The sequence below is a fragment of the Panthera onca genome, chromosome E3 (assembly GCF_046562875.1).
Source record: "Panthera onca isolate mPanOnc1 chromosome E3, mPanOnc1 haplotype 2, whole genome shotgun sequence".
In the NCBI taxonomy this organism is placed as follows: Eukaryota; Metazoa; Chordata; class Mammalia; order Carnivora; family Felidae; genus Panthera; species Panthera onca.
The window spans coordinates 23,521,350-23,548,487 of record NC_138354.1 but is presented as its reverse complement, the minus strand read 5'-3'; the positions used below and the strand labels follow the sequence as shown (position 1 = coordinate 23,548,487).

Sequence of the window (27,138 nt, the reverse complement as noted above, 5' to 3'; positions counted from 1 at the left end):
AAAGAAAAAGAAAGAAAGAAAGAAAGAAAGAAAGAAAGAAAGAAAGAAAGAAAGAAAGAAAGAAAGAAAGGCAGGCGTCTGGGTGGCTCAGTGGGTTGAACGTCCAACATCGGCTCAGGTGGTGATCTCATGATTCACGAGTTCCAGCCCTGCTTTGTGCTCTGTGCTGACAGCTCAGAGCCTGGAGCCTGCTTTGGATTCTGTGTCTCCCTCTCTCTCTGCCCATCTCCTACTTGTGCTCTGTCTCTCAAAAAAAACAAACATTTTAAAAAATTAAAAAAAAAAAAAACCACATACCATCTGTACAAAGCTGCTCACGGCAATACAGTCCTGGAGGAGACACACCCCAATAATATCCAACACCAGAGCCTGGCCAGGAAAATACAGCGTGTGAACCAAAAGGAAAATCCTCTGAAATAATACGTATCAGGGTGAACCATATGAAATTGCCATTTTGCAGGTTAATGATAGTCAAATATTAATTTGGTATGGTTACAGCTGAATAAAGTAGGGCAGTCATTTTCAAAGTGTGGTTCACAGACTTACAGAGTTGGGGTGGGGCTCCCAAAACCCTGTCAAGAGGAACAGGGGGTCAAAATTATTTTCATAATAGGGGCACCTGGGTGGCTCAGTCAGTTAAGTGTCCAACTTCAGCTCGGGTCATGATCTTGCAGTTCGTGGGTTCAAGCCCGGAAGCGGGCTCTGAGCTGTCAGCACAGAGCCTGAAGCCTGCTTTGGATTTGGTGCCTCCCTCCCTCTCTGCCCCTCCCCACTCATGCTCTGTCTCTCTCTCAAAAATAAACATTTAAAAAATGTTTAAAAAATTATTTTCATAATAATACTAAGGTGTTATTTGCCTTTTTCTCCATGTTGACATTTGCACGGACATAGGCAGTTGTTGACAAAAGCAATGTGGGTAACATTATATGAAACTGTATTTCCTTCATTTATTTCAACAAAAAAACATTAACACAATAGTCGGAGTACAGAAGCAGATGTCAGAATCACGCTGTCCTTTATTTAGCCAGATATTAAAGAGATTTGCAAAACTGCTAACCAATGCCATTCTCCCCACTAATATTTTTTTTTTGGAAAATATTTTTCATAAAGGCATTTTATTTATGTTAACATGTAGTGGGTTTATTATTTTTATATTTTAATGAATCAAAAATATTTTTTAAGTATGTTTTAATTTTTAATGTGGTTAAGTATTAATGGATGTAACCTTCGTGAGCAAAAACTCTCTGGGGTCTTCAATAATATTTAAAAGTGCAAAGGACTCCTGAGACCAAAAACTTTGAGAATTCCTATATTAGGATAATTTACAGAAAAATATGCATGAAACGAAATGGAAACAATCAGCACAATAAGAAAATATGTAAAAAAATGTGGAGGGATGCCTGGCTGGCTCAGAAGGTGGAGTATGTGACTCTTGATCTGAGGGTTGTGAGTTCGAGCCCCAAGTTGGGTATAGAGATTAGAACTAAAATCTTAAAAAAAAATGTGGAGACAGCACCAGGTTCAGAGACCACAATATTTTTTTAAAGAGATCATTTTTTTTTAATACAGAAAAGTACAAAAAATAATGAAACAATCACCCAGGGTCTCACCACCCATAACTAAAAGTTAACATTTTGTACTGTTTGCTTTCAGTATTTTTTAAAAATTAATTAATTAGTTAATTAGACTTTCCAGCTAAAGTTAGAATTCCTTTGGTCCCCATCCTGTTGCTGAACTCCAAATATCATGAATTCTGGTGGTTTCCTTCCAGTATATAGTTATAAATTCCTTATGATATTTTAAAAATTTACTTGAAATAATTCATACTGTACAAATTAGTTTGCTGCAGTTAAGTGGTCAGGCCATGGGTTAAGACTATCTGGGTTCAAGTTCCTACTCTGATGCTTCTGTGACCTTGAGCAATTACCTCTCTGTGCCAGTTTCTTCATCTATAAAATAGGGATAACATTGGTACCTATTCCATGAGGTTGTTGTGAGTTTTAATATAAGTGCCTGGAACAGCATCTGTCACAGAATTTTACCACTATAAAAGTATTTGCTTTTGCTCTCTTATTCCAACTTTCTTGCTTTTTAAAAAATTTTTTAAAAATCTTTTATTTATTTTTGAGAGAGAGACAGAGTGTGAGCAGGGGAGGAGCAGAGAGAGAGGGAGATACAGAATCCGAAGCAAGCTCCAGGCTCTGGGCTGTCAGCACAGAGCCCGAAGCAAGCCCGAACTCACAAATTGTGAGATCATGACCTGAGACGAAGTCAGACACTTAATTGACTGAGCCACCCAGGTGCCCCCAATTTTTTTGTTTTTCACTCACTATTTTGAAAAAAAATTTTTAAATGTTTTTATTTATTTTTGAGACAGAGAGAGACAGAGCACGAGCAGGGGAGGGGCAGAGAGAGAGGGAGACACCGAATCTGAAGCAGGCTCCAGTCTCTGAGCTGTCAGCACAGAGCCCAACGCGGGGCTTGAACTCACGGACTGTGAGATCATGACCTGAGCTGAAGTCATACGCTCAATTGACTGAGCCACCCAGGTGCCCCTCAGTCACGATTTTGAAGTCTATAGACATTCATATACATAAAATATGTTCTTGTTAAGTGTTGTAGAGTATTCCATTGAATAAACATGCCATATTTTATTGTATTACTTGTTTACTACAAAAGCGATAAGAATAAACTAAAATTTCTACTTTAGAAGTTCAGAGATTTATCTTGTCAAAAATCTTGGGGCACCTGGGTGGCTCAGTCAGTTAAGGGTCTAACTCTTGATTTCAGTTTGGGTCATGATCTCAACATTGTGAGATAGAGCCCCACAATTGGCTCCATAGTGGGTGTGGAGCCTGCTTAAGATTCTCCCTCTCCCTCTCCCTCTGCCCTCTTCCATGGCATGCGCGTGTGTGCACTTAAAAAAAAAACAAACAAACAAAAAAACTTGGTTGACTAATTTTCTCCAGCAGGGCTCATCCTCTAGAAGGCTCAGCCTCTCCAGTAGACACAACAAAGGCCTTCCAAAGATGCCTATGTCCTCATTCCCAGAACCTGCAAATCTGTTAAATTACATGGCACAGGGGAATTAAGATTGCAGATAGAATTAAGTTTGGCTATCAGCTGGCCTAGAAACGGAGAGATTATCCAGGATCATCTGGGGAGGCCCAATGCAATCAGGAGGGTCTCGATGAGTGGAAGAAGGATGCCAAAGGGAGAGAACTGGACAGATGGTACGGGAGAAAAACTTGGCCCCCTATTGCTGGCTCTTAAGGTAAAGGAAGGGGCCACAAGCCAAGGAAAGCAGGCAGTATTTACAAGCTAGAAAAGGCAAGGAAATAGTTCTCCCCTAGAGCCTCTAGAAGAAATACAGTCCTCCCTCTTCTTGATTTTAGGGGTGTTGGATCTCTGACCTCCAGAACTGTAAGACAATCATTTTGTGTGTATTAAGCAAATTCATTTGTAGTCATTTGTTACAGGACAAGAGAAAAGGAATCCGGTCTCTCAATGGTGGATGGAGAAGGCTGACTTTTGGGGTTCACTATGCATGTGCAATGAGAAACAACGTGTTAAGCATATTGGCAAGAAAGTGGCTAAAGTGATCATCTTTGGAAACATGACCTGATGAAGAGAAGAGAGGGAAAGAAGTGAAGACTGCAGGAAAGGGGAGAGCCTGGCAGTGAGCAAAAGCTGAAGTGCACGGGCGGGTTGGGGGGGGGGGGGGTCACTGGGAGGAAGCCCAGAGGCCCAAACCAGTAGGTAGGGTGTTTGAATTTCTAATGCAGAGGTGGGCCTTCAGGGAAAGACTGGGATCTAGGAGTGACCTTGGAGGGGGTGGCTGACGCAGAGAGAAGGAGGTCACTGGGAAATCAGAGGTGAGCTAATTCCATCTCATAGGTCAGCTGAGGTTCATGGACATTGGGGGGGGGGGGGGCATTAGCTTCAAGAAGGAGCCTGTTCCTTGCAAAATTGCCTAAAATCCCCACCTTGCCCAGAGGGTAATCTGCCAGGGGTGGGGCGTGGTGTGGAAGTAACAGGGGTGCACGCGTGTGTTGTGTTTGGTACACCGAGAGGTAGGACGGAGTGGTTAGGGAGTACGTGGCCTATGATGTGCAGGGGGGACTGGCGGGGACAGTGACTCGTCTGAGAAACACGCGAGTAAGGGGGTCTATGTGCACCTATTGGGGCGTGTGTGGGTGTGGTGGGGGTCCGGACGTGCGGGGTGTGTGTGTGGGGGAGTAGTATGCGGAGTGCGTGCGAGTGGGCGGCAGGGGTGCGGGGTGCTCGGGGTACGTGGGGGTGGCCCGTGGGCACTAGTGGGTGTGCGGGGCCGAAGCTGGTCGGCCGGGAGGAGAGCGGCCGGGGCCGGGAGCGTGCGCGCGTCGGCCCGCGGTCTGCGCCGCCAAGCTCCGCCCGTGAGCGGTACCGGGCTTCCCGCCCCCTCGGCCTGCTCCCTCCTTATCCCCGTCGCCGCGCGCGCTCCCAGCCCCAGCGCCGCAGACGCCCGGCCGCCGCCTCTGTCGCCGCCCGGAGCCGCTGCGAGGAGCAGGTATGACAGCGACCCCGGGAGAACGCAGGGTCCGCCCTGCCGCGGCGCCTTCCCCCCGCGCGCTCCGTGGGTCCCGCCTCAGTTTCCCTCGCGGGGGCGTCTGGGCGCTAGCGGCGGCGCCGCTGGGACCCAGCGTCGGGGCGCAGGGGGAGGTCTGCGGGGTGACAAAAGCTCCCAGAGTGGGAAGAGGGGGAACCCAGCGAGCCCCAAGAGCGTTGGGGCGGCGGAGAGGGCCGTGGCGTCCTGGGCGCGGAGGGGCGGGGTGAGCTGTCGCCCCAGAGGGTGACACCCGCGAAACCCGAGAGCGCCGGCTCCGCACTGGGCGTCGCGAAGCGGAACAGCCCGACTTCAGCCACGCAGCATCCTGGGGCGGTGGGGCTCCGTGGTGTTACCATTTCACAGACGGGGAAACTGAGGGCAGAGGGTGGTGAAGCTTGCCTGCGTCCCGGTGACAGTCACAGAGCCCAGAAGTCTGACCCCAGAGCGTGCGTCCTGGCCTCCCCTGTCAGCCGTCCCTGTGGGGCCCGGGGGGACCCCGTGTTGTCTGCGTGGCCTCCTGCTGGGGAGGAGGCCTGTTCCCAGCTCCTAGCTGCCTCTCCCCAGAGGGGGTCTGTCCTGGGAGCTTGTCTTGGCTTCGTGAAGGCTTGGCTTCGGTGTGCCCCGGGGAAGCAGGGACCAGGGAACTGAGGGTGTGTGGCAGCACGGAGCAGGCCCTTCCCACCGCAGCGTGGACGGAGAAACTGAGGCACGGACAAGTTTAGGCAGGAAGCAGAGTTTCTTCCCAAGAGAGGTACGACAGGTCCCTCACCCCATGCCCACCAGGGACCTGGATCAGGACAGCCAAGGCTCCTTCCTCCCTAGCAGCAGAGCCCTCCCACAGTCCATGGGGGACGTGTGGAAATGCCCCCCTGAGGTCTCAGCATCTCTGTGCCCCCCACCCGGCATCTGCCAGTGACCCGACCTACCTGAACTGAACTGTGTGATGCCAGAAGGAACACAGGGATCCTTCATCCATTCCTCTTAGTCTATAACCTTCCAATCCCTGCCCTCCCTGCTCCCTGAAAGATACCACTTGCACAACATAGGGTGTTCCTTCCAGATCTACACTTAAAACGCATAGTGACGTTGTGGGCAGATGTTTAACAGAAATGGTATAATCCGTCCATATTCTGCAACTTGGCCCCCCTCTCCACCATCCCCAGCCCGCCAGTTATCATTTCTTTGAGAGTTATCCATGTTGCGCATATAAATCTCACCTGGTCATAAAAATTCCCGGGGCTGTTTTCTACTTCAGCTTTTTCCGTAAATCGACATCTCTGGGTTAAGAAAGATTTTCGTTCTTTGTCGTACACTAACGTCACAGGATCTGAATTTGTGGTACAACGTGCTCGCCTCTCCGTTTCTCACGTGCTTGTATTTACACATGCGCACAAGGCGTCCACACGTGTACATGCGCACAAGACGTCTGCCCATGCACATGCGCACAGAACGTGTACGAGTTGCATACATGCTACCGTGCAGGTCGCCGCATGTACACGTGCGCAGGTTCACACGTGTGTGCACCCCACACACACGCACATGCACAGGTGCACATATGCACACTTCTGTCCTGTCTTTAGGCAAACACGAACACGACACCCTCTCTCGCTGCGATCTCCGCTGAGCCCAAAAGCCTGGGATCGAGCCAGGCCACAAGCTCTGCCTGTCCAGGCACCAGTGGGCAGAGTTCCCAAAAGGGTCGGCATCCAGGGATTCTCTCCAGATGCCCCCAATGCCGCCCCCAACTTCCAGTAGGAGACAGGTAGTTAGGAAAGATGGCTAGCAGATGGGAGTATCCAAGGTCCTATTTGTGTCACACAAACTTCCCTTCCGGGTCTGGTCTGTGCGATGAGAGTGCGCTTGTGTTGGAATGTGTGCCAAGACCATCCATAGTTTGGTGGAATGCCTGTGAACAGCCATCTGGGGAGAAGCTGGAATGCGGTGGTGCTTGCATTACCATCCTAGGTCCACCGCTTCCTGGCTGGGACAAGTCCCTTCCCCTGTGTGAGCCATAGCTTTCTCATCTGTACCATGGGGGTGAGGTTAATGGCAACCTCCCAAAACTATGGAGTGCATTCGTGGGGTGATGAAACAAAATACTCAGAGCCTTGTCAGCCCTAAGTAGGAAGTCTTGTCTGGGACAGGGAGAGACCCGGAGATGGCCCCTGGGTGGAGGTGACACCCAGAGTCACCATTGGGTCCATCATTTCTTGTCCACACCCCAAATCCAGACTGGAGAATCCTGAGTGCTGAGTGGGCTGGAGGATGAGATTCCTGGCTACTGAGCGCCAAGCTCAGCTCAGAGGAGTCCAGAAGCCTCTGCAACAGGTGAACTGCACACCCGTTGAGCTAAGATGCAGAAATGAAGGAGCCAAGGTCCCCACCTTGGAGATACAAGAGACAGAAGTTGCAAAGGAGGCCCATGGGCAGCTTTTGTGAGGCCCACCCTCCTTCTTGTATTTTAGATGACTCTCAAATGTTAAAAAGTGGGAGATGTCACATAAAAATCTCTATCTCTGGATCCTCTTGAGAAATCAGAGAAACAGACAACTCTGGGCCCAACATTTGGCTGCCCCCTTAGATGAGATGGGCACCTTCCAAGGTGCCACAGTCCCCACCTGGCCTCCTTCATAATGACCACATAACACAAAACTTAGTAACATAAACTCACAGCCAGCTTTTACATCCCATCTCTGCCACAAATTAATTGTGTGATAATAAGTAGCACTTGCCTCAAAAGGTTATTTTAGGTTTTGAATGAGTCAAGAATGTAAGCCTCTTAAAACAGTGTCTGGGGCATGGTGCATACTATCTAAGTGTTGATGATGCTGATGCTGATAATGGTGACATTAGCCACCTGGTCCCTGGGAGAGCATCATTTGTACTCCAAATTGTGCTTGATATAAACGCTGTGGAAACACAAGTGAAGGAGGAAGAAAGGAAGGAAAGTAATGCGTTGAATTCCTTTTTCAAACCAGATGCTACCATCCTAGATTTTTTTTCTTTCCAAAAACTGGAAGAGGACAACATTTCGGGGACAGATACAAAGAGGAGGGGATTCTAAGGTGGGTTTTGAAGGATAAATAGGAGTTTCTCTGGAGCAGTGGAGTGAGAAAAGCACTGCCATACAGAGGAGACAGAAAAGGACCTTGAGGGGCGCCTGGGTGGCTCAGTTGGTTAAGTGTCTGACTCTTAATTTCGGTTCAGGTTGTGATCTCACAGTCCTGGAATCGAACCCCATGTTGGGCTCCTCACTGGGCCTGTAGCCTGTTTGAGATTCTCTCCTTCCCTCTCCCTCTACTCCTGTCCCACTTGTGTGCACGTGAGGGCACGCTCTATAAATAAATAAGTAAGTAATAAGAAAAGGACCTTGAGATCATGATGGGGCTTATGACAGGAAGGAGGATGAACATTTTTTGCATACCTACTACGTGCAGGTGCTCTTATAATTGCCTCATAGTGCCCTTGGGAATCACATCTGTGATCCCCATTTACTGATGAGTCAGAGGTTCAGGGAGGGTAAGCACTTGCCCATGAGCTTGCACAGTGGGTCAGTGGCAGAGCTGGGGTCCGACCCCAGATCTGTTTGATTCTAAAGCCCTGTGCACCCTCTCTGAGCCTTGTTTCTCATCATAAAGCAGAGGTAATACTAGTAAAACCTACTGCGATGTTGGTTGTGAAGATAAGAAAATGCACACACCTCAGCATGGGACCTGGCATGGAGCAGTTGCTGCTGTGATTTCCATTGGAACAAAGCCTGTGTGTCTCCAGCCCTCTCTGCACCTCACTCATACCAGATGGGGGAGCCCAGGGAACAAAGGGCCAGCAGGTCTCAAAGTGTGGTCCGTGGACCAGGAGCATTGGCATTGGACTCAGCTGGGAGCTGGTTGGAAGTGCAGATTCTCAGACCCACCCTAGACCTACTGAATCAGAGACTGGGGGTGGGGCCCAGCAACCTGTATTTTAATAAACCCTGCAGAGGTGGTTCCATGTGCTGAAAGATTTCAGGGTCACTGGCCTAAAGAAAAACTTCAAATGAGACCCCTCCAGCCACCTGCACCCACCTCCCACTAGACGATGAGAATGTTCTCCTCAGCAAAGGCCAAAGATGGAGGGTATGTCCTAAGACAAAGGCAAGTTTCCCTCCATGCTGGACATTGCTGAAGGGCTTAGTGGAGTTCGCGGATTTTGGGTTTTGGTTTTTTGTTTTGTTTTGTTTTGTTTTTTTTTTTTTTGAGAGAAAGAGTGCACATAGATGGGGAGGGGCAGAGAGAGAGAGGATGAGAGAGAATCCCAGCAGGCTCTGTGCTGTCAACATCGAGCCCAACTCAGGGCTAGGTCTCATGAATTGTGAGATATGACCTGAGCCGAAATCAAGAGTCAGACGCTTAACCGACTGAGTCACCCAGGCGCCCCTCCTGGGCTTTTTATTCTTTAGAACTTGCTCTCCTTTCTAGTCTTGCAACCTCTGCCTACCTTGAGGGTCTGGAGCAAGATTTGAATTTCAGAGATGCTGAAAGTGAGGGATGCCCCAGGCAGCTGAGGACCCACCCCCTCCCCATAAAAACCTGTTATTAGAGACCCTTCTGTGCCTGGGGGCTCTTGTGGGCTGTCCCTTTCCCCGGAGCTCCCATGAGAACATGTGTCCAGGCACAAGTCCTGAATGGTGGAGAATGATCCCAAGACTCTGCACAAAAAAGCATTAAGGAGGTTCCAGGTCATGTGACGAGGAAGGAAGTCCAGGCTGGGGACAGGAGCGTACTGCAGAGAACCTCCAGTTGAGAAGTAGGCACCCTCTACACATCCTCTTGGAAGCCCTGAGCTTGGGGTGCCTGGGTGGCTCAGTTGGCTGGGCATCCAACTCTTGGTCTCAGCTCAGGTCACGGTCTTGTGGTTTGTGGGATCGAGCCCCATGTTGGGGGCTGACAACGTGGAGCCTGCTTGGGATTCTCTCTTCCTCTTTCTCTACCCCTCCCCTGCTCACACACTGTCTCTCAAAATAAATAAATAAACTTAAAAAAAAGAAAAAGAGTGGGAGGCAGTACAGCCTAATGGGTGGAAACATGGCCTTGCCTTAAAGATCAAAGTTTCTAGGCCTGCCTTCATAAAATTTACTATTTCCTGCATGACCAAAACCAAAAGTACCCATAAGCCCGGGCATGTCAAACTAGTAAAAATATTTGTCACTTCTATGACAAAGAGTTAACTACATGGATAAAGAGCGCTCACAAATCAAAGACCAAGCACCCCATCCAAAAAAGAAAAAAAAAAAAAGAAGAAAGCACCCCATCCAAAAAAGAAAAAAAAAAAAGAAGAAAGTAAAGGATGTGATTTGGCTAAATAGAAGTACATAAAAAGAAGCATAAATTCAAACAGACAAAATGTGCTCAACCATTCTTCAAAAAAGAATTGCACGGCCAAACCACACCAATTCTGTTTCCCACCTGCCAGATGGCTGGGTAACACTCAGTGCTGGACATGGGGTGGGGGAAACCAGTACTCTCAAACCCTGCGGGCAGGAGCACAGGTACCCCTCAGTGGGGGGTAGTTAGGAAAACTGTCGATATTCAAGAGGCCCATACCCATGGCTCTGCAATTTCACCTGCAGGGATTTACCCAGTGGATATCTTTGCATTGGACACAACAAAGATAGTCATCGTTGTGTGTCAGAGCAAACAATTGCAAAGTAAACACCCGTCAGAAAGGAGCCAAGTACTGTTACTTGTGGGAAGGGCCACACAGGAGAATATGATGCAGTCACTAAAAAGAAAGCAGTAGCTCTTTATGAATGGATGTGGAACCATCTCCCAGATGCATTGTTAAAAGAAAATTACAGGGTATAGAACAGTGTGTAGTATTCTACCATCTGTGTGCATAGAGTCCCTTTATAAAAGGATGAGGGGCGCCTGGGTGGCTTAGTTGGTTAAGCGCCTGACTTAGCCTCAGGTCATGATCTTACGGTCCCTGATCCCGCGTCGGTGCTCTGCGCTGACAGCTCAGAGCCTGGAGCCTGGTTCGGATTCTGTGTCTCCCTCTCTCTCTGCCCCTCCCCTGCTCACGCTCTCTCTCTCTCTCTCTCAAAAATAAATAAACATTTAAAAAAAATTTTTAAAGGATGAGATAAGCGCTTGCTCTGCATCTTTGGGACTATCATAGGAAGTCAGAACTAGGAGAATGGGGAGGCTACAGTCAGCTACTGGACCACATATGAAGACCAGCAGGTTCAGATGGGGATGGTGTCTAGGGAGCTTATAAAAGCATCATCTGTATTTTAATTTCACTTTGTATTTGCGAAGTTAAAAAAGTATGTGTTTCCATAATTTAAATTACAAAATATAAAGTCAGAAGAAATCTTAGCTGGTGGGAATATACAAAAGATGCAGTGACTCCTAACCTGGGCCTGCTAACCCACAGGGATCAGAATCCTGGCTCTGTACTTACCTGCTGTGTGACCTCAGGCAAGTTACTTAACCTCTCTGTGCTTCAGTTTTCTCATCTGTCAACTGGAGATGATAATAACTCTCACCTCAGTAGTGATGTTATGAAGATTAAATGTGTCAAGTGCTTAGAACAGCACCTGGCACACAGTAAGTCCTAAATAAACGTTTGTTAAATAAGTAAATTAACTTGAAACAAGCCTGGAAATCTTAGCATTTTTGTTTTTAAGTGAGGAATTTGTTTTTTACACTAAGGAAATGAGGTCCTAGCCAAGATACAGTTATGGGGCTGAGCTGAACCCAGAGCAAACCTGGGGGTTTTGCTGGGAGGTGGGGAATGCCCAGCAAATGAGGGGCGAGGCCGTAAGAGACTGAGGCTCAGAGAGGTTCAGGAATTTGCAGAAGTTCAGGCCACACAGTGATAACAACAGAACTTGAATCCAGTCCCAACTTTCTCCTCCTCCACAGTGCCTCCCTGACAGGGAATGTCTTGAGGATTGTGGGGGCTGGGGAGTCTGGGGCCACTGGTGTCCCTTTCCTTGCAGACCTCTGGGACGAAGCAAGCCTTGCTTCCTCCTGATATGCCGTGGAGCTCGTCCCTGAGCCAAGGTCTGGAAGGAAGGCTAAGATCTGGGAAGTCTGAAACACCCTCCTTCAGGAGCTGCTCCGATCTGGCTCCAGGGCTCCAGGGAAGACCTCAAGCAGGGGCTGCGTGGCCTCCCTAAACAAGCTCCCCCGCCCTCTGCAGGCTGATTCCTGAAATTCCACTGTGGCTCTCTTACTCATGGCTGTGTGTGGACTTTGTTGATTTTCCTGGTTGAGAGGCACCACCTCCCACCCCAGGAAGGATCACCTTTGATCGTCCTCTGTGGCTTGTGCTGCAATGAGGAGTTGGATGGGGGCTGGATGTTGAGTCTGGTTGGTGAGAGAGACTAGGAAGAACCTTCGGGGTCTGTGCCTGTGGACGTGAAGGCCACCTTTGAAGGTCTTAGGGATGGAGGAGGGGTTGTGAACTGTTTAGAGGTGTGCTGGGCACGTGGGAGGTGCTCCCTAGTGAAAGGAGGGGCCATGTGCTGGTCCAGGGGAGTCCTGGTTTCCCACAGGCTGCTTGGGGAGACGATTCCCTGTCCTCAAAGCATTCTCACCAAGATTTACCCAGAGTCCTGGAGAGGCAGTTTGTGTAACCATTGAGTTTGGGAGTCAGACTGGCTGGCATTACAGCTCAGCTCTGTGTGACCTTGGGCTTGATACTTAGCCTCTGAGCCCCAGTGCTGGCGTGTGGACTGGGGACCACAGCACCTCCCGCCCCGCCCCAGGGGCTCTCAGCTAGCTAAGTGCACAGCACCTTAGCTTAGAGCCACAGGCCCCTCAGTCACTGGCCCCACCCTTCTCACTGCTCCAATTGACTCCAGAAATGCTGCACCATTCTTGCTGGGCTTTGAGAAGGAAGGTGGGTGGGGCCGTGGGAGGAGAGGCCCCCCGAGCCTCTGAAAGGCCAGGAACACCTTCACCTGTAGAACTTAGTGAAAGTTGAAACATCAGAATCTGGGCCTGACTCTGTGTGTCCAGGGAGGAGTGATGTTCAAGTGGAGAACAGACGACGGGGTGGTTACAACTTGCAGGCTTGTAGGAACGGGAGCCAGTCTGACCCCTCTGACACTAGGTGACACGGGTGGTGACCCAGTCACAGGATGATGGCCCCAGTGAGTGGGTCTCCGTGCAACACACATGCAGAAGGCAGAGCCTGGAGAAGGGTGGCGGTCAGGGGGCAAGGGGAACGAGAACATTTCCTAGCATGTAGGGAGTGCTTCCTGAAATGCTACAACATGAGTTTGCAGGGATTTAAACTTCTAGAGGGTTAGGTCGTGTCTGTTTTGTTCTCTGCTTTGCCACTGCAGCCACGGGCCAGGCACTGGAGATACAGTGGTGAGCAAGCCATGTCTCCCAGCCCCCAGGAGACTCCTCGGCCCCCCTACCCTGAGACCCCCTCACCAGCCTCATTTCTGACTCCTGAATTCCCACTGGGGCCCACCCTTGGCTGGATGGGTGGGGCGGAGTTCTCATTGCATCTTACAATCTAGTTGGCTAAAAACCCCAGCCTGTGACCCCTCTCCACGGTCAGACGGCTCCCCAAAGCTTGTCACTCACTCGAGGTGTGACCGCTCCATCTGGGAACCATCTTGTTTTGCTTGCCTCACTCACAGAGATGAACTGACTTTGGTTTCTCTTTCCCGTGTGATTCAGTTCGTCAAGTAAACGCTGCTGAGGTCCATGTGGCTTTCTCCCCTACAGTGATAATAATAAAAATAGGCAGTGTCTTTCAAGCATGTCCTACATGCTGGGCTCATGCATCATAAAAGAAGGGTACAAATATCCTCCCCATTTGACCCCTGGAGAAACCAAGCTCTCTCAGTGCATGATCTCATTGTATCTTTCCAACAATTCAGCAAAACTCGGTGTGATTATCTAGATTTTGCTGATAAGAAAAAAAAAAAAACAGGCTCAGAGAGGTTAAGTAACTTGCCCAAGGTCACACAGCACTAGTAAATAAATGCTGGGGCTGGGATTCAAACCCAAGCAAGCAATCTGACCACAGAGCCCACTTTGCTCTCCCTATCCTGCCTGTCCTCGGCTTCCAGGTGTTATTTGAGAAGTGGGTGCGGAAGAGGAGTGGAAATTTTTACTCCGTGACAGAGTTCTCGAAATCCTTGGCTTACCCACAGTGTAAGGTTTCAGCTGTTTGCCTCCCAGGAACTACCCTGGGTCACTGTGTGGGTTGATTCGAATCTCCCCCAACAGAGAGGGGCAGCTCACAGCCCAGCTTGCGTGTGGCTGTGACTCTTGGGGCAACCGCCCCTCACCTTCCTGGGCACCAGATTCTTAGCCTCTAAATTTCCCTGGAGGCCTGGCTTCTTCCTGCCAGACGGCCATCCAGGGACCCAGGAAGCACACAGAGGCTGGGCCTGCCTCCCAACGACTCGGTTCCAGAGGTTGGGCCCAAGGCCCAGTACCCCAAGCTGGATTTTAGAGGGTGGCAGGAAATGGAGACTTAGTTGGAAAAAGGAGGGGCAAAGGGAAAAGAATGTTACCCCCTTTATCCCTTCCTTGTCTTTGATTCTTGCCTTTCACCTAGTGTTGGAAGAGGAAGGTGTTCACTCAATAAACTCGAATGCAGTGGAACCCACTTTGGAGGTCCAGGGCACGGGAAGCCCAGTTGACCCAGCACTTGCAGAATGCTGACGTAGGACAGGTGCAGTGAGATACATTTGGCCTGACTTAGTTCCTTGAATCTGCACAGTAACCCTATCCAGTAGGTATATATATCATCACATTTACGCCTGTCATCGTTATCACTATCCCCATCATCATCACCTTCATCCCCATCATCACCAGCAGCAATGAATGTTATGGTCACCCACATGGCTTCCCAGACCCAAGGCCCAATATGCACATAGGGCATCAGACCCAGAAGACGCACCACATCCATCCCCTAGAAAGACTGTTAAGAGTTTGCACTCTTGGGCGCCTGTGTGGCTCAGTCGGTTAAGCGTCAGACTTCGGCTCAGGTCACAATCTCACAGTTTGTGAGTTTGAGCCCCGCGTTGGGCTCTGTGCTGACAGCTCAGATTCTGGAGCCTGCTTCGGATTCTGTGTCTCCTCTCTCTGCCCCTCCCCCACTTGTGCTCTGTCTCTCAAAAATAAATAAATGTAAAAAAAAATTAAAAAAAAAAAAAAAGAGTTTGCACTCTAGAGTCTGAAAGACCCAAATTTGATTCCTAGTTCTGACACTTTCCAGTTATGTGACTTGGTGCATGAGATCTAAACTCTCTGAACCTCAGAGTCCTTGTCTGTAAAACGGGGATGATCTCGATCGGTTCCTGCCTCACAGGGTTGTGATGAGGGTCACGAGAGCTGGTGCAGGTAACCCTTGGCACAGGTCCTGGCTCAAATCATAAAAGCAAAGCAAACACAGGGAAACACTGGTAAGGGGAGGGCCTGAGTGATTGGTTGGGAGTTCCCAGCAGCCCTGGACGTTGAGGGCCAGGTGCTGCCCAGCGTGAGAACGGGCACTGGAGGGCCAGCTCAGGGCAACTTGAGGCAGGACTGGAGGAGGATGGGGAAGGTCGCAAGAGGAGCCAGCCTGCTTCTGACTCCAAGGCTTCCCCAAAGCTGCCAGCCTCACCCCCACCATCCATCGTGGCATATCCTACTGGGCCTTTCTCCCTTTTTGATGATCTATTTCCAAATAACAGTCATAGTGAGCATCCAAGGTCAATCCTATGCCAAGCAATCATGAGCACTTCACCTCCAGCCTCCGAGGCTGCTATGAACCGCTATGTGGGTTGTGTGCTGCACAACTCCAGGGCTGTCCTTCACATAGACTGCATTGTGAATGATGCCACCTAGAGTTGTGCAGTATATACCTGCACAGCTGTATGAGGCAGCTCTGTGAGCCTCCTTGTTCCTGGAGAGAGTGCAGAATCTATCTTGGGTGCCCCAGGTCTGGCTGCAATTCAAGGCAGAGAAGATTGAATGGTGTCTAGATGCCAGTTGAGATACAGAGAGACCAGGTTTGCTGCCTGAGGCTTGTCCTTGAGAAGGCTGTGTCTGGCATTGTGTGATTGTCTGACTGGTGATGGTGATGGATTATTGATTGTCCTTAACGTAGATCATCGAGAGGTGATAAAACAAAGTGGTTATGAAAACAGGCTCTGGAGTCAGACAAGGGTTCAGTTGTGCTCTACTACTCTCACTGTGTGACTTTGGGCAAATCATCTGACTTCTCTGTGCCTCAGTCTCCCCATCCAAAAAAACGGTTATATAATAACATAGGTGAATATGTGAGAAGGACACAAGATGGTGCTGGTAAAGCCCTAAGCACAGCGCCTGCCGTGTAGTTAAATGGTCACTACATATTAAAGCTTAATGACGTCGCCAGCGCGGGGGGAGGTGAGGTTCAGAGTCGCCCATTGGAAGGCAGCTCCCTGAAATCCTGCCAGGGTGTTGAAGGATTGGGGGCCCAATCTGAAGTCTGTGGCCCAGAGCCAGATCAAGCCAATACTTGACCGGGCCTTGTCAACACAACCTTTTCATAATCAAGTGCTACTAAGGTTGCAGAGATTGTGTAGGGGAGATTGTGTGGGCAAATACCGGGAAGGAGAAGGCCTGCAGTCCCGGCTTCCATGCCCTCAATTCATTCCTCCGGCTCAGGGGTCAGCCAACTCTGGCCCCAAGGCCAAGCTCACCCCACCACCTGTTGATTCTCAGCCTGTGAACTAAGAATGGTTTTTTCCCATGGCTGAAAAAAAAATCAAGAGAAAAATAATATTCCATTAACATGCAAATTAAATGAAATTGAAAATGGGGAGTTCATAAAGTATTGTCAAAAAACACTTCCTGTTAACTATGGCTGCTTTTGCACTCGCTACTGTGGCAGATTGGGTAACTGTGACAGACTATGTGACCCGCACAGCTTAAGCTAGTGCTGTCTGGCCCTTTACTGAAAACGTTTGCAGACTCCTGCTGTAGCCTGGTGGTTACCAGACTCTGCTGCATGTTGGAATTACCTGAGGAGCTTTTGAAAAGCGCTCAGGTCATGCCCCAGACCAGGTAGATGGGGCTCTCTGGCGGTGGGAGTCAGGCATCAGTGTTTTTCAAAGATCTACAGGTGATTCTGTGATGCAGCCAAGTTTGAGGACCTGTGTCCCAGCCCTTCTGGAGTCCCATGCCTCTTGCCATGCCTGGGAGGGCTGTCCCAAGCTCAGAAAGCTTGCCAATAGCATAAGACACTTTTCCGGCCCTGAGGTCTATGAGCACGTTTGCAAGCTGGCACCCCACGGGTCTTATTTTGTGTGACCCACGCAGTAGTTTTTAAATTAGGGAATTTCACTTTGGCTTCTGGGTTTCCAGATTCTCTTGGAAAATTGGAAGTTCTGGTCCTCCCGAGCGTATGTTTCCCAGTGGCGATAATCAGCTGGATATGCTTTGGCTTCATTTTTTTGTGCATCCCCTGCTTGGCTCCTGAAAGCATTTGAGTATGAGACTCCTTGACTTTTTTGTTTTTAATTTTTCTTAATGTTTCTTTATTTTTGAGAGAGAGAGCATGAGCAGAGGAAGGGCAGAGAGAGAGAGGAAGACAGAATCCGAAGTAGGCTCCAGGCTCTGAGCTGTCAGCACAGAGCTAGATGTGGGGCTCGAACTCACGAACTGTGAGATCATGACCCGAGCTGAAGTTAGACGCTTAACCGACTGGGCCACCCAAGCGCCCCTGAGACTCCTTGACTTAATGGTAGGGAACTCTAGGCCAGTGCACCTCAAATTTCAACATGCACACATGTGCCCTCGGGTCTTGGCAAGTAGGGCAAGTGGGGCCGGAATGTTGTGTCTCGAACGACATGCAAGAGGATGGTGATCTGCTTGGTCCCAGTGCTGTACTTTTTGAGTAGTAGGCTGAAAGCCTCATTGTCAAACATTAGCATGGCACAGAGTCTCCTGTAGGCTGGGGGGGGGGGGGGGAACGGCTGTTCAAACCCAGAGTTTCTGATTCAGGAGATCTGAGGATTTACTAACTAGTTCCCAGGCGATGCTGCCACTGTTCTGGGACCAGACTTTAGGAGACATCGTTCTTGGCTATGCACTGTGGGCTTGACCCATTGGCTCTCACCTGGGGTGAGGGTGCTCTGAGGTTCCTCAGATGACCCCATGTTTGTTCTTTCTGAGGTCAGACTCCTTGACACTCAGCTGTTGCCCAGGGAATGAGGTCTTTGCTGACTTTTTTGGTCAATTGTCTCTTTGAGAAGACCCAAGCAGCTTCCTCAAGTTCAAACTCACGATTTAAACACATAGTGGGGGCCCAGAGGGGCACCTGGGTGGCTCAGTCAGTTAAGCGTCCGACTCATGATTTCGGCTCAGGTCAGGATCTCACGGTTCATGGGTTCGAGCCCCACGTTGGACTCTGTACTGACAGTGTGAAGCCTGCTTGAGATTCTCTCTTTGCCTCTCTCCTGCTCTCTCTCTCTCTCTCTCTCAAAAATAAATAATCTAAAAAAAAACTTAAAGCCCTAGCGGGACCCTGGAGGTGGGAGAACTTTCTGTCCGTGTGTTGTAAACCTCTTCCCCATTCCAAGGAGTTCTGATCTGTGCATCTTACAATAAAGGCCACCCCCAGGGAGGTCTCCCATTAGATACCGCAGGGGGGCCCTGCTCAAACAGACTCAAACCCCAGATATGGGGTATTAGGTGGGCCCAGGCCTGTCACCACAGGCTGTGGCTGTTACAGCTTTGGGGACATGGGCAGGGCCCTCTCTCTGGTCAGGCTGGGCCCAGCGCCATCAGCCACAACTGCCTTGAACAAGAATGACCACCCAGTCCAGGGCCAGTTCCCTGAAGTCCTTGAACTTGAGAGGGCCGGCAGCCAGATCTGGATGGGTGAGCTTAAGAAGATCAGAGATTATGAATTATTTAACTTGCTTCCTGGACCCTTGAGAGCAGGGATTCACTGACTCACAAGAGCTCTTTGCCCCCAGAAGCCGGAAACCCCTGCCCACTGTCAGCCCCAGGCGGTGCCTTCCAGTCCCACTGGACGGGATCATACCCAGAGTGGCCCCTACAGTGGGCAGGTGCACTGGGGGGGCTTGGAGAGCCCTTGTGCAAACCCTAGCTCTCCACTCACTAGCTGGGTGACCTTGGGCAGTTGGCTGTGCAACGAACGGATGCAGGATGGACTCGAGGATCAAATGAGATGACGTGCATAAAAAGTGTCATGACTGTCCTGGCACACGTTAGGTGCTCAACACACAGTGGCTGCTATTATCAGCATAATAGTCGATGTTAGTTATGATTAGTTATGTAAACTGCTCAGCCGCCTTCTCCCTCCCACTTTCCTGCAGTCTGCCAGACAGAATGGCTTGCTTGTGCTCAGAGAAAGCACCTATTTGGCAGCAACTGTATTCATTTTTGTATTCAACTCATATTTAAGTGCCTGCTGTGTGCCAGCTATGGTTCTAGGTCAGCGCTGACCAGTATAAATAATACAGGCCACAAATCTGAGCCACATAAGCAACTTAAAATTTTCTGACAGCTGTTTTTTTCAAAAAAAAAAGACACAGTTGAAATTAATTAAAAAAAATTTTTTTTAACGTTTATTTATTTTTGAGACAGAGAGAGACAGAGCATGAACGGGGGAGGGGCAGAGAGAGAGGGAGACACTGAATCGGAAGCAGGCTCCAGGCTCCGAGCCATCAGCCCAGAGCCCGACGTGGGGCTCGAACTCGCGGACTGTGAGATCGTGACCTGAGCTGAAGTCGGACGCTTAACTGACTGAGCCACCCAGGTGCCCTGAAATTAATTTTAATAATATATTTTATCAAGCCCATATATCCAAAGTATTATCAACATCAACATTTCATCTGTATCAAGAATTGTTAATGAGATTTTTAAAATTTTTATTATTATTTTAATGTTTTATTTATTTTTGAGAGAGGGCAAGCAGGGGAGGGGTAGAGAGAGAGGGACAGAGGATCTGAAGCAGGCTCTGCACTGACAGCAGCGAGCCCGATGTGGGACTTGAACTCACAAACTGTGAGATCAGCCTGAGCCAAGGTCAGATGCTCAACTGACTGAGGCACTCGGGTGCCCCTAAAATTTTTGATTGCAGGGGGCACCTGGGTGGCTCAGTCAGTTGGGTATCTGACTCTTGGTATCTCCTCAGATCATGATCTCACAGTTTGTGGGATCAAGCCCTGTGTCCGGCTCTATGCTGACAGCACAGAGCCTGCTTGGGATTGTCTCTCTCCCCTCTCCCTCCCCCCATTTGCACTCTCTCTCTCTCAAAATAAATAAATAAACATTAAAAAAATAAAAAAAATTTTAATTGTGGTAAAAACATAAAATATACTATCTTAACCATTATTTTTTCAGTTTTTATGTATTTATTTTGAGACAGAGAGAGCGTGAGTGGGGGAAAGGTAGAGAAGGGGAGAGAGAGAATCCCAAGCAGGCTCTGCAGTGCCAGCACAGAGCCCAGTGCGGGGCTCGAACTCACGAACCATGAAATCATGACCTGAGCTGAAGTCAAGAGTTGGATGTTTAACTAACTGAACCACCCAGGTGCCCCCCATCTTAACCATTATCAAATGGATGTTACAGTGATGTGTTAAGTACATTCACATTGTGCAACCAATCTCAAGAACTCTCTTCATCTTGCAAAATATTCATATTTTATGTCTCTGTTTTTCGCATTATTTCTTTGAAATCCGAATTGTGTTTCACACGGAGAGCACATCTCAGTTGGACCAGTGGGGTTTTCCAGCACCCGCTAGCTGCCCTGTGTGGTCGTGGCTACTGTCCTGGATAGGGCAGCTGTGCTACTGGGGTGGAGCTGGAAATGAGAGAGGCCCAGGGTGCACCTGCAGGGAGTTTAAAACTCCGGTGGTTGGAGACAGACAGGAAGCACATGAATAGATTAGATCGTCTCCCAGGGTGTTAGGTTCTATGGAGAAAGAAATAGGGCCATGGGCTCGAGCACTCTGGGGGTTTGGAGGTCAGGTCACCTCTGAGAGGTGGCATTGGAGCTGAGGCTTCAAAGGAGAAGCTAGCCCCATGAAGGTAGATCTAGAGTAATGGTTTTCAACTCTGCCTGTGTATCAGACTCTGTGTGGAAATTAAAAAAAAAAAATGTACAGATGCCAGACGCTGCCTCCACCTGCAGAGCCAGAGTCACTGTGTGTGAGGTCCCGGCACGCATGTCTTCTAAAGAGCTTGCCGAGTGACCGATGCACAGCCAGCTTTTCTGTTCCACTCAGCAGGAGCAGCAAGTGCAAAGGCCCTGAGGTTGGAAGACCCTAGCATATTGGAGGGGCAGAAGCGAGGACAGGAGAGAAGGGTAGGAGGTGAGCCTGGAGTGGGCAGGAGCCAGGCTTACCGGTGCTTGAGGCCACACAGTAAGAAGTTTGGGTTTTATTCTAAGTGGGACAGGAAGCCATTGCTAGGCTGGTAGAAGGAATACTACAAGGTCTTTTCGCCAAAGTGCTGGACACTCAACTTGTTCTTTGCCTAATAAGAAAAAAAAAAAAGAGTTTAAGGTACCCTAGTTCCACCTATTGCCCTTAACCTGGAAAGAAGGGTTTCTAAAGCATCCCTTGGTTAGGGAAGAAAAGACTAAATTCACCCCTAAGTCTAAATCATTTCTACTCAGGGGCAGTGGGGTGGATTTACTGACCCGCTCATCCCCAGTCCCAGGTTCAGGAGGGGGTCTGCCAGTACCCTTCTCACTCCTCACCCTACACACTGTCATGCCTACTGGTTACTTCTCTTTTCGTAGCGCTTATCGGTCTGCTGGAGCTGCTATGACAAAATACCACAGACAGTCTGGCTTAAAGAATAAAAAATTACTTTCTCCCGGTTTTGGAGGCTGGAAGTCCAAGATCAAGGTGGCGGCCGAGTTGGCTTCCCAGAAGCCTTGGCTTGCAGATGACCTGCTTCCCTCTGTGTCCTCATGTGGTCTTTCCTCTGGGAGCACACAGCCCCGGTGTTTCTTGGGGTGTCCCAAAAAGGAGGCCGGTCAGATCGGCTTAGGGCCCACCCTACTGGCTTCATTTTAACTCGTCACCTCTCTAGAGACCATATCTCCACACTCAGCCCATAACATAACTCCACGTGGCAGGTAGACGGAGGGAGACCAAGAACTTCCTGCCTCATCCCTCCCATACAAGCAGTGATGATATTTAGAATGTCTGGGTGAAAGCCGCCTTCCATTCAGAAAGGTCTCCTGCCATAAACAACCCTCGCAAGCCTACCTGAGGAGAGCGGCTGAAAGTCAACCCTGCCTCCCAGCCCTGAAGTCCAGACACATTTTTTGAGCACCTACTGTATGCAAAGTTCCAAGCTCATGGGGAAATCTGTCTAGGGACCTCCCCACCCAGTAGGATAGATTAGAGAGGGGTATGAATAGCCATGATAGGAGGGGGGTGGGACCAAATATAATAGGAGGGGCTGGCCCACAGAAAATATTATGAGGTTAAGGAGGAGGGAAGATGATTTCCATTCCTTGGGAATGGGACACTTCTTGGAAGAGGTGGCATGGGAGCTGGGCCTGAGGGAAAGGCAGTCCAGGGCAGAAGCAGCATGAATAGAACTATGCTGGTGGGAAGATCGGGAGTATCTGTGGCACTCAGTGAGTGGTCCTACTGGACATGGGTCTGAGAAGCACAAGAGAGATCACTCACAGACACTCATCCCTCTTCACATGCCAGACACTTTGCAAAGGGCTTCTTCATATTTACAATTTAGCCTCCACACCAACCCAGTGACATAGGTGCTATTTCCCACTTGTTTTACAGATGGGAAAATCAGGGCACAGAGAGGATGAGTCAATTCTACACGGTCACACAGTGAGAACGTGACAGAGCTGGGATTTGAACCCAGCTATCCCATTTTTGAAGGAAAGCAAGGAGAATAAAAAGATGTGTAGTTTGGGGGCACATTGTGAGGCATCATCAAAGCCAGCAGAGCGGAAGGTCTGGTCTTCAGTCTGCAGACACTGGGAGCCGAGGAAAGTTTCCCACAGGCATGTGACACAGGCAAGCTGAGCCTCCAGGAAGTGCAGTCCCCGGACGAACGGAATCATTCGTCTACCAAGCTGGGAAACTCCCCTTCTAGCACCTGTCCTTTCTAAAGCAGCCTTGCAGATAAGAATGTAACCTTAGCAGCCACCCCCATGTTTTCACCTTTCTTTCCCCTAAATAATAGCCAACATTTAGGCAACACCTTCCCCAAGTGCTTTACAAGCATTATCTCGTGATGGTCACTGAAAACAAAAGCCCAGGGAAGAAAGTGCTACTATTGGATGCATTTACAGATGAGGCAACAGAGGCTCAGAGGGGATAGGGTGGGTCCAAGACGTCATTCGAGTCCAAGGCAGGCTCACTCCAACGCTCACCATCTTGATAATAATAGAATAATTTGTGTGTCTCAATGGGAAACAGAGGAGAGCTGGGCCTTCCACCTGAGCCTCAAAATACCATCAGGTTGACCTTACTTTTCGGACTCTAGTTGGGAACACTGCATTTTATTCCCAGTGGAATAACCAACCTCCCTCCTCCCCCTCTGCTCCGGGCTGGGTGGGGACTGCCCACTCCAAGTTGCCTCCAGCCTTGGCGGGGAGAGAAGTAGGGAGCACTTGAAACTGACCACATTCTTCCCTGCCAGCTGTCAACACCCACCACCCACCCTGAGCAAGTGGCCACTTGCATGGCTGTGTAGGGGTGGGGCCGTGGGCTCGTGTCCTCACCATTGGCACCCCAAGTCATCTGCCCCTTAGAACGAGGTGACATGGATCCTGGCAGTGGGCCTGGTGAGCGAGGTGTTTTCTCATGTAATTGTGATCGTACAGGATAAAGCCTGGTATAGCCGAGGTAAGGAGAGCAAACACAGCATGAAGACTCTGTCAACAAGAGTTTGAAAGACAGGAGCCATCCAGGAAATGCAGTTCTGAGTCTGCCTCCTCCTCTAAAATCCATCTTTGGCTCACCCCTTTCCCAAGAGGAAAGGCAAGGTCCTCCTGCATAAATTGTGGAAGAAATTGTCAGGCTGCCCGAGACCCCAGGCAGATTTTCCTAGTTGATAGAGCAGCCCTCCCTTTGGGGGTTTATTCAATATTCTTGAATTAAAAAAAAAAAAAAACAAAACTATAGGGATGCCTGGGTGGCTCAATCGGTTAAGCATCCGACTTTGGCTCAGGTCATGATCTCACGGTTTGTGGGTTCGAGCCCTGCGTCGGGGTCTGTGCTGACAGCTCAGAGCCTGGAGTCTGCTTCAGATTCTGTGTCTCCTTCTCTCTCTGCCCCTCCCCGACTTGTGCTCTGTCTCTCTCTATCAAAAATAGGGGCGCCTGGGTGGCGCAGTCGGTTAAGCGTCCGACTTCAGCCAGGTCACGATCTCGCGGTCCGTGAGTTCGAGCCCCGCGTCAGGCTCTGGGCTGATGGCTCAGAGCCTGGAGCCTGTTTCTGATTCTGTGTCTCCCTCTGTCTCTCTGCCCCTCCCCCGTTCATGCTCTGTCTCTCTCTGTCCCAAAAATAAAAAAAAAAAAAAAAAAAAAAAAAAAAAACACGTTGAAAAATAAGTGGAAAAAAATTTTTTTAACTGTAAAAGTAACAGAAATTTTTGGAAAGCAGTATGAATATTAGAATGTAAGCTGAAGTGTACATCCAACCTGACCTTCTCTAGAAAGCTTACATTCTGCCAGATAGTAGATCCTTCATCCCAACCAATCCAGAATCCCTGCTACCCCTCTCCCAGAGTTCTGTCTACATTCTAGAAGCCTACATTTAAAAAAAAAAAAAAAAAAAAAAAGATCTTTCATAATTCCCACTGCCCTAACCACCACTTTTCCTGACAATCCACTTTTCCACATGCACATGGTCCGGCTTACAATTTTTCACCTGTACAATGGTGCTACAGCGATACACATTCAGTAGAAACCACATTTGGAATTTTGAATTGGAATCTTTTCCCCAGGCTGGTGATACAATCCTCTCTCATGATGCTGCACAGGGGTTGTAGCCAGCCACAGCTTCTAGGCAACCACACAGTCTCAAGAATAAACCACTGATATCATCCTATACCCATACGACCAGTCTGCTTTTCATGTTCAATACAATATTCAATCAGTTACATGAGCTATTCCCCCACTTAATTATAAAACAGGCTCTGTGTCAGATGATTTTGCTAAATTATGGGCTAATGTCAGTGTTCCAAGCAGCTTTAAGGCAGGCTAAGCAGAGCTGTGATGTTCAGTAGGTCAGGTGTATTACATACCTGTTTGATTTAGAATATTTTCAACTTGCCACAAGTTTATCGGGACATAACCCCCATAGTTAAGTCGAGAAAGCTCTGTAGTTAGCATATCGTTTTTGTCAAGTGACATCCTCTCATAAGCTTTTTCCTGTGTTGCCGTAAAAAATCATTTTCTCATTCATTATACAAGCCATATGTGTTCACTGTAAAAAAGTTACACAGACTAAAAACATTTTTTAACTTTTTTTTTTAATAACCCAAGATCCTTCCACCCAAACATAACCATTATAAACATTCTGGTTAATCTCATCCAAACTTTTTTTTTTCCCTAGGCACATAGTTATTTATAAGTCCATAGTTTGTTTTAAACAGAAATAATTAACCATCCTTGTTAACGGCTCTCCGGCCTTTCACTGGATGCCTAGATGGTAGTGTGTTCCATTCTTCCACTCCATTGTACATTTAGATTTTCTTGCTGTGCGCATCTGTGTTCATGCAGAGAAGCCAGGCCTTGGAGATTTTGTTGTCAGGAAGGGTAGTCCCCTTTCAAACCCACCCGTGGTTCCAGGTCACCAGATGAACAAGGAAATGACAACCCGGGAGCACTCAGGTCCTCCAAGGTTTAGCATACTAGCCAAAGGCCAGATGACTGCCTGTGTCTCTTTTAAAAGGCCGTTCAAGGGGCACCCGGGTGGCTCAGATGGTTGAGCATCTGACGTCAGCCCAGGTCATGATCTCACAGTTGGTGAGTTCAAGTCCGTCTGTGCCAACAGCTCAGAGCCTGGAGCCTGCTTTGGATTCTGTGTCTCCCTGCCTCTCTGCCCCTCCCCCACTCGTTCTCTCTCTCCCTCTCTCTCTCCCTGTCAAAAATAAATAAGCATTAAAAACATAAATAAACATTTTTTAACATTAAATTTAGATAAATAAATAAATAAATGCCCATTAAAAAAGAAAGGGGGTTTTTCTGGCAGCTCAAGGCACATCTAAGGTCACGGAGCTTGCCGTCTTCCGTCTGGATGGCAGGTCATATGTCAAGCTTCTCCTGGGCTGGAGGCCGATATAATCCTGGGCCTGGTAGTGGAGAAACCAACAGAACGGGTTTTGTAACAACACCTACCGTTGAAAATGGTGAGGTATTTTATCTAATCTGGCGAGTTTATGAGGCAAGGGAGGATCCTTGCTGAATGTGTCTCCCTGTGCGAGGGGGCATGTGGAGATGGTTTTTAGATGGTGTGCAGACAGACGTCTTTGATCTCATCGGTAATTATTTATGTTGAGGTGTATTCGAAAACGTATATAATTAGTGACAGCGAACCTGTGATTTTGTGGACACTCTGGCTTAGGACGAAGCTAAAGTAGGTATTTAAGTAAAAACAAGAGTGAGTCAACATAAAGAAAGATGGGTGCCCGGACGCAGTCCGCATCATGAAGGCAGCGCTCAGTGTCGGCCCTTGTGTAGGTAGCTCCCACCCCATCCCACCCCCGGTTCAGAAAGCCAGCCAACCATCTTTAGGTCCAGTTCTTGTCCTGCCTTTGCTACCAGATGCTTCTGTTTCAGACGCAGCTTTTCAGAGCGTCTTCCCCCCTCCAGTATAAACTGGATCTAGAACCTGGAAGGTACTGGAAACAAACCGTGAGCACAGACACAACATCTGAGCTCCTAAAACCTGCAGCTGGTCCTGTCTGGTCACTTTTGAACATGGAAGTCCTGTCCTGCAACATCATGGTAAATGCCTCTGAATTGTGGGGCGATGGCTTTGCCATCTGAGCCCTAAGTCAAGCGTGTATTACTATTTTTTTTTAATGTTGACTTATTTTTGAAAGAGAAAGAACATGAAACCGGGGAGGGGAATAGAGAGAGAGACACACACACACAGAGTCCAAAGTAGGCTCTGAGCTGTCAGCACAGAGCCCAACGTGGGGCTTAAACTCACAAGCTGTGAGATCATGACCTGAGCTGAAGTCAGAAACTTAACCGACTGAGCCACTCAGGCGCCCCAAGCACTTATTTTTGAAGTGAGATTTTTAACTGGATCTGTGTATTTGAGATTTTCTTTAGACTTTGCATGTGAAGGGGTCCCAGGGGTCTCCTGACCATTATTGACGATTCTATTTATATATGTGGGAGTCTTTAAAAAACAAAACAAAAAAAAAGAATGGTTCTAGTCTTTTGACTCTAAGTTCCTGGCTGAAGCTGATAAAGATGACTCTTGGGAAGCAGGTGATGGATGATCACCAGGAAGAAGTCCCCAGTTCTGTGCCCACAGGATGTACTGAAGTTCAAGGACAGTACAGACTGAGGTTCCTGGTCCTTGTGGT

At 48.8% G+C, this 27,138-nt stretch overlaps 1 protein-coding gene and 1 long non-coding RNA gene across 2 annotated transcripts in view; one reads left to right on the top strand and one right to left on the bottom strand.

Moving 5' to 3' along the window:
* LOC132689222 (uncharacterized) overlaps positions 1-6,158 on the bottom strand; it is a 117,889-nt gene extending 111,731 nt beyond the window's left edge. Inside the window, exon 1 of the long non-coding RNA XR_009614916.3 lies at positions 5,806-6,158. This is a non-coding gene — a long non-coding RNA (uncharacterized LOC132689222). The remainder of the gene's footprint in view (positions 1-5,805) is intronic.
* The window catches only part of SCNN1B (sodium channel epithelial 1 subunit beta), a 60,971-nt gene continuing 38,251 nt past the window's right edge, over positions 4,419-27,138 (top strand). The window contains exon 1 of the mRNA XM_060648776.2: positions 4,419-4,549. The gene's annotated coding sequence lies outside the window, so the exon portion shown is untranslated. The remainder of the gene's footprint in view (positions 4,550-27,138) is intronic.